At 32.4% G+C, this 7,780-nt stretch overlaps 1 long non-coding RNA gene across 1 annotated transcript in view; it reads left to right on the forward strand.

Annotated features, from left to right (window-relative positions):
- The first annotated feature begins 330 nt into the window (after nt 1-330).
- LOC108376051 (uncharacterized) overlaps nt 331-7,780 on the forward strand; it is a 12,298-nt gene continuing 4,848 nt past the window's right edge. Inside the window, exons 1-2 of the long non-coding RNA XR_001849229.1 lie at nt 331-431; nt 906-914. This is a non-coding gene — a long non-coding RNA (uncharacterized LOC108376051). The remainder of the gene's footprint in view (nt 432-905; nt 915-7,780) is intronic.

Here is a 7,780-nt window from a genome sequence, read left to right on the forward strand (position 1 = left end):
AATTTACATTTCCTTATATTTACTTTACTAACGCTGTGCGCATGCAATACCTTTTTAAAATAAATGGAAATTATATGTATCTAAAGTCTTTTTTCCGTGTCTTAGTTAGCGATCAAAGATAAACTTATTTTAACCGCAATTCTTAAGGCAACAGTCTCGTCACAGGTCGACAAAGTTGTAAGACTAAGGGCCCTATTCTGTATCACGAACGATAGGCAGAACGATCGATTCGTCTGCAGACGACAACCTCTCTAATTGCGATTTTGAACTCTATCGGTCGTCTTCGTCTTGCTTTTCATATATCCCGTTGTAGTGGTCTCGGTTGCGTTCAAACCGGCTAAAATGATGCCACCGGACAAATTTTTGAGGCATTCCTCTGCAGACAAATCGTTCGTGTTGCCTATCGTTCGTGATACAGAATAAGGCTGTAAGTAACACATTTGAAATAATTTTTAGTAAGATCATATGATGTAGACCCACGAATATTCACGGAATCTGAAAAATGCAAAAAATACCACCGCAGTCTTAAAACAAAATGTGGTAGGTACTAAATTTTAACTGTACTATCTCTTACAACAGTTGTGAGTTTAAAATGTAAATGTTTCTTTAGTTTCATTAATGAAAAGACAACCTTGAAGCAAGGAGTGTTAGCACTAAGTAAAGGCATTTACTTAACTGCATTTTTCATTTTGTTTATTTGTAAGCATATTCGTCGACAAACAATTTAAGTAGCTGTCTGCCTTTTTGCCATTAAAGAAAAGCATGCTCGTGAGTTTTCTGAGGGTGGTTGATTTCTTTTCAGCCAAACAAGAAGTCTATTTGTAGAGATGTATGCACATAATTACATACATATGTATGTATACAGTTATATTTTACTTCACTTACTGTCTTTTCCCCCTATCAAGTTTTCATATGTTGCTTCAATGCCAGTCTGAACAAAGGCCTTTATGACTTTTGTGTTTGTGCATATTTGGCTATTTTCCAAGACTTATTTTGACTTATGTCTTTAACAGAGTTGAAAAGCACACTCCAATTCGTAGTCTGATGAATATATGTACATATTATTGAAGAGGTAAAAGTCCAATGAAAAAATAATCGTTTGTTATGTGCCTTTAATTTTTAGAACAAGAAATTTGTGATGGAACTTGTCTTGTGTAAAGAAATGATAACTATGCTTAATTTTTTTCGATGAATTTAATAATTTGGTGCGATTCCAGACAATGCTAATTCGGTTGTGTCGTGCCGGGCCGGGCCTCACAAATTTTTCGAGTATGTGTGTTTTATACCCGTGCCGGGCTGGGCCGAAAATATTACTGCGGCGCCCATCTCAACTTTGCACCACGATTTTGTTTTTAGGAAAACTGCAAAAGAGAACAAAGTCTAAGCGATAGAAGTTACAGCTGTTATTTCGGACGAATAAAAATTGCGCAACTTTCGAAATGACTAGAAAGTGTGGGGAATGTATTTAGGAAGGAATTTTTATTGACCTTTTAAGCCGCTGTAAAAATTAAATGAAAGAAAAGTTAAAAATTTAAAATAAATTTTCTTATAAATAAAGAAATTTCCACAAATATTAGTACAATTCGAAATTCCTGCGCAAGACCCTGACCGATATCGTTTATTAGGTAGGAGACATTAAAAAACGATCGAACTCATAACTCATTTTTGACTCCATAAAAGCTATTCCTAGTTTAAAATTTATTGGCGTGTAACGAAATAAGTATTTAATACTTAAGAGCTATATTTATATCGTTTTTTCTTTTTTAGAAATATTCGAACTTTGCAACGCTTTCTTTTATTCTCCTGAGACTTTATTTCGCAAAACTCTCAAATAATTTTAGAAGTGAGTCTTGTACGCGTGCATATACTATTTTTAGATTTCAATAAAATATCAATTAGAAGAGGCATTGGCATGCATATCTCTGGTTATAAATAACTTACACAATCTATTGTATGAAATAAGTACAGAACCTTTTGCAAGCTCTTTTTGATGGAAAATATTTATTGAATTTCCATTTCGATTCGATAAATTCTTTCACATGCACTACCTACGTGAACAGAGTAGGCCGTTCACCTATGCACTTGAGCCACTTACTAATACCAACAGTTATTGAACTCACCTCAACATTTTTGCATCACAGCACTCAACACAAAGCAAATTTTTGAAATTTTGAGTTCACCGAGTCAAACGAAGATAAAAAGACATGACAGAAATGCATTGGTGTGCGAGTGATAGCAAAAATTGCAAATCAGTATCACCAAAAGCACATGAGGACATATACACACATACACAGGCAAATATGTGCACACATGTACGTATGTTACCCAGGGGAAACCACGAACTAGTGAATCAAATTTCTAGTTCCGTTCTAGATCTTTATCGCCAAAAACAAACCAGTCCGATAGTAACTATATCCCCACCATTTAAAAACCAACGAAATTTGGTACTTTTAAAAAACTATTTTATTTCACTTTTTTCATTTGAAATCTATATCTGAGGCGACGAATTTAGAACTAGTTCGGAACTATCGAAAAAGCGATACAGCGGCGGGCAATTGACACTTCCTAGGACATCGCCATGTTAAATTCGCCAGTTTTTTGCATACAACCATAACTCGGTCTAAATGTACTAGAAGCGCACCAGTTCAGAACTAGAGACTTTCCCCATAAGGTATATATGGGTAATGTACATATTTAATAGGCATAAGGCTTGGCAATACTCGCATCCTATGATGATGAGAGTGCATCTACATGTAAATTGCTTATATTGGTTGCAAACAAAGCAATGTTAACCTTGCAGCATCACAACCGTTAACTGAGTGACAATGCACTTTTAAGTGTTACATATATGTATGTATGAAAGCCTGTCATTAAGTGAGAATCCTTGACTAGTTGAGTGACAGGCACTTACAAGGACACTGTGAGAAATGTGGCCCTTTTCGGAATTATCGTAATTATCGATGAAATGATTCTCTATTTTATGCTTTATATTTATATCGAAAGTTTTTAACTTACTTCTGGCAATTCGGAATTAATTACTAGTTGGTACCGTTTTATAGTGCATTTCGATTAATAGCTATTCAATTATCAATCTATTAGAGCAAGCCAAAACATCCTGCAATGTTACTGGAAACTGACTAAGATTTTAGTATTTGTTATGGTTATGTTCCTCCTGGAATCGTCCCTCTCTACGATAATTCTAAGGAGTGGCGCATCGATCGTTTATTTTTCCCATAGAAGTAACACGTAAAAAAAAAATATATTTTTTTTTGAGGTTAATATGTGGGCAAAACTTTTGAGGAGTTGTTTTTTTAATGTCACTCCCTCCTCCCGCCAGAAAAAAAACGCTTAAGCATTCATCTTGCATTTGTTTCAATCAATGATGTTTCAGAAATAAGTTCAATAAAAACTAAATCAAGTATTCGCACAGTTTTACGCTTAAAACGTTGATCTAGGGGAAAAGGTACCGAAATTACTAATTTTTTCATTGTCACTCGAAAGAGTCATAATTATTATTTTTTGATATCTTTGGGAAGTTTTCAGATAGCATGTTCATATTAGTGGGGGTTCTGTTAGTGGACATGAAACTTAAATACTGGTACGTTACTCTCCAAAAACTAAAAAAAAGTGGACTACTCATTTGTGCAATATTAAAAAAAAATTCAACAAATTTTCGTACAAATTTTGAACTTTTAAAAATTCTAAAAAATCAATCGACATTTTAAGCCATTTGAAACGTGTACTTTATTCTACTAGAATTCAATGGGTTATAAAACTGCATACTCAGAATTTAATAAAAAACTCGAAATTTTAACGAAAATTTGTAGATTTTTTTTTAATTGCATACATTTTTAAGGCAGTGTCACTCGATTGGTAAATTTGTACAGATTTATAAATTTTTATATTGGGCTATTGGTAAAAAAAGTGCATTCAAAGGATTGGTACAATACAGCGATGTTCTATCAATAAATTAATTTCAATAAATTAATTTTCGTGATTGGGATAGTAAAAAATATTTTGGGTGTTCAAACAATTGGGATACGATTTACACCAAATTTTAGCAAATACCCAATCGTGCGACACTGCCTTTAAACATGTATTTATACGGATGTTGGTAAAGAACGAACTATTAAAAAACAAATTAAATAACAACAAAAATAATATTTTAAAATTTGTCAAAATTTGGTGCGGCTATTATTTTTTCGACTACTGTACATAAATTGGCTATGATTACTTGGCCGACTTTCATAGTAGCACAATGCCACTCATATTTGACTTACAAACAAACTAATGGCAGGAGTTTCAAGATTTCAACCCTGTTTTATGAAAAATTTCATTTTTACCAGTATTTTTCTTTTAATCAAAATATGTTGAAATAAAAGTGAAACTAAAAAAAAATTTGCCATAAGGTATCACATACAATTTTTCTTCATAAGTTAAGAAATATAGGCTTTCATTCGGTTTGTAGTTATGTCGCTTATTTACGTTCACTTCAAGAACACTTGTATAAACTTGAAGTTAGGTGCCAAACAAATTCGTTATCCCTCAATATAAAAAAATGCTTCCATATATCCCTCAATAAAACATTTAAATTTTTCCAATTCACATTTATTTAACATATGTAATTCAAATAAACAACCCCCTTCTGTTAATGACTTTGTTTATCTTGGTGTCATTTTTGATTTGCCTTTGTTAATCAGATATGTTATATTATTCCGCAGACATAGACTTTCTAAAAAAGCATGCGAAAGATTTTAAGGATCCCTATACTAGAAAACATATCTTTAACTCTCTTGCTCGCTCAAAGCTAAAATATGTCTCGGTTATATGGAGTGCAATTTATAGCTACCAAGCACGTCGTTTTGAACGGGTCCAGGGGAAAGTTAATTGGTTTTCCTTTCGGCCGCTTCGTTTTTCAGACTCTCTTCCGGTCTAACAACTCGTTGAATGCTTTCACATTTCAATTCTCTTGAGTTTATTAGTGGAACCAATGATATGGAATTATTAATGTGGCATGATTCGGTTAAGTATCGCCAAACATCCACCTAAAAATATGTACATATATCTCCGAAAATTATGTTTTTCCTGCTGTATCTCGATATGGGTGTTTCCCTATTTCGTAAATGCAAATTATAAAAAAGGTCTAGGTGAATCTTAATTATGAAGTCAAAAAAGGTATACGATTTGTAAAATAATGGCCTATTGGCATACAAAATAAGAACATATTTCATGAAATATCTAAAAATATTATGACATGATTTAGAAAACTGATATACAGATCCGTAATCGACGACCCAAAATTAAGTTAACGTGTCGTTTTGTGTCCTTTTAAGGACCCTACAATGCCATTAAAATCCTTTAAAAAAATGCATGCTTACTAATGAAAATAACTTTCTTTTTACTTACAGCGACTTGGTGCCACCGAAACTCACATGAAATAGCAACTTAATGATTTTTCAAATATACTGATAGTGGAAACCAATGTTCACTATTAATCTAATAACAGACACGGAAATAAGTGAGAAAAAGTGTTAACCACAAACGCTATTCTGCCAATAAAGTAATATAACAAAACTATTACAGAAATATCAAATCAATCTTGGACAATTGAAAATTTAGCGAACCATTCACAAAAATAGAAAATATAAGCGAATAAACTAAAAGTGAAAGCCACAGCTAAGTGGCAGCTGGAGAGTATGTGGTTGAAACTCAGCTGCACAAATGACCATAGGTTATAAATGGCAAGTCATTTTTTGGATGTTTGTGTAGTGACAGCTAAATTTGTCAAATATGTGAGAAAAATATATATATACATGCAACATAGTACACAAGAAGCATACAACATCGAACAATGCATAATTGAATGAAAAAATGGAAGTGAAAGTATCGATAAAATAAACATTCAATTGAAAATTGACATTTTCAAAAGTGGTCAATGGAATATTTATAGCGTTCACATTATGTGAGTCCAATGGTTATTTGGTGGCTTATAATGGTTACAAAATAATAACATAAAAGTAAATAAGCATGTATTTTGTTGCGCTGCCTGCCAAAGGTGTACATGGCGTATGAGTGACGATTATCGATTTTATATTTAGTTGAAGAAATTTACCAAAATAGTATATGCGTAGATATGAGATGACATTTGCAAGAATAATAAAATTATAGTTTAAAAAACTAAAACCTCCCTATTATAATTGCCATTCGTACTGTCATCAGGTATGTAACTTGAGAATAGAAGTCGCTGCATCTTTTAGGCGCATCAATATTACATAGTTACATCCCGAACTAATAAAAGGAAGGTAAAAAAAAGTGCAGCGCCACAACAATTTAAACAGTCTGTCTGCAATTGGAGCGCAGTGTTAGTGCTTAATTTATTTAAAAAAACCGATACAACCAAAGAGTAAGGCTGTGGAAGTGCGCTCTGCATGTAAGCTCGGTTGTGTGAATTGTGTGCGATTGTGTGGCAAATATTTGCGCATCTGTGGTACCACAAAATATCCACCTAAGCCAACAAAAACAACAACAACAACATGAGCTCGCGATTGAGTCCCGCAAAATAGTAAAATGCCACGGCCTTTGCTTGCAGTTGGCAGAATTTAAACGCCCCCAAAAAGGAACTGCGAGCCGGCCAATTGGCTTTTTTGTGGTTTACTGCCACAACACTTGCTCTGCACCATGCAACATTAGCGCCCATTATTATTGAAATAAAAGGCTTTCAGCGATTGTGTGTTAAGTAATTAAGTACCATAATTCCCCAGTTGTAAATTGCCAATGCGCACGTTAAATGGCGGCACGAAATTGTTTTTAGTGCGAGCGAATATTAAGTTTCGAATAGCTATGGGAAAAATGCAAATAAAGCGATGCAAAATAAAGTTGTGTAAAAACATCAAAGTGGAGGATAGAAAAAAAGTTTTTATGCAGCGTAAATATTGCATGAGTGCGCAATAAAAATTGTGTGGGCTTCCGCTCAAAAGTGCAACTTTAAAGCTATTGGACCGTCTCCTTGCATGCAAACACTTGTCTAAATACATATATTTTTTTTTTTTCACAAAATAATCTAGCACCAAAATGAAGCCAAGTGCTTAATAAAAATTTTATAACATCGCAAAAATTGCTATAGCGCCAGAAAAGATACATTGATGAGCATATTCGAGTGGTAAAAGTGAGAAAATAATAAAGCTGTGAAAGTACATAGTTGCCGGAAAAGTGCAGAGTGTGCCACAAAATTGCGCAACGATGATCAATAACCGCAAAGTCTAAATGAATAGTAAAGATAAAAAAAATCAAAATTTTGGAAGCATCAAAAAGTGCATCACATGAAAAACTCGTATTATTTATGAGCACAAAAAAAAAATAAATATTTTGCGTTCACCTTTTTGTTAAGCGCTTGGCCGAACTTTATTTGCAAACTCGGCTAGAAATGAAAGTGGAAGTGAAGTTGAAAAATATTTAAAAAAGAGTAAAAAGAGGAAATTTTAATAAATATACATACATATGTACATACATGTATACATACATACATATAAACCAAAGTATACCAAAAATGAATAATGTAAGTAAAAAGTTCTACTGATTAATATTTGGGAAAATAAAATAAAATAAAACAAAATAAAATAAAATAAAATAAAATAAAATAAAATAAAATAAAATAAAATAAAATAAAATAAAATAAAATAAAATAAATAAAATAAAATAAAATAAAATAAAATAAAATAAAATAAAATAAAATAAAATAAAATAAAATAAAATAAAATAAAATAAAATAAAATAAAATAAA

The sequence above is a fragment of the Rhagoletis zephyria genome, unplaced genomic scaffold (genome assembly GCF_001687245.7).
Source record: "Rhagoletis zephyria isolate East Lansing unplaced genomic scaffold, Rhagoletis_zephyria_1.1 Rzeph_scaffold_09836, whole genome shotgun sequence".
NCBI lineage: Eukaryota > Metazoa > Arthropoda > Insecta > Diptera > Tephritidae > Rhagoletis > Rhagoletis zephyria.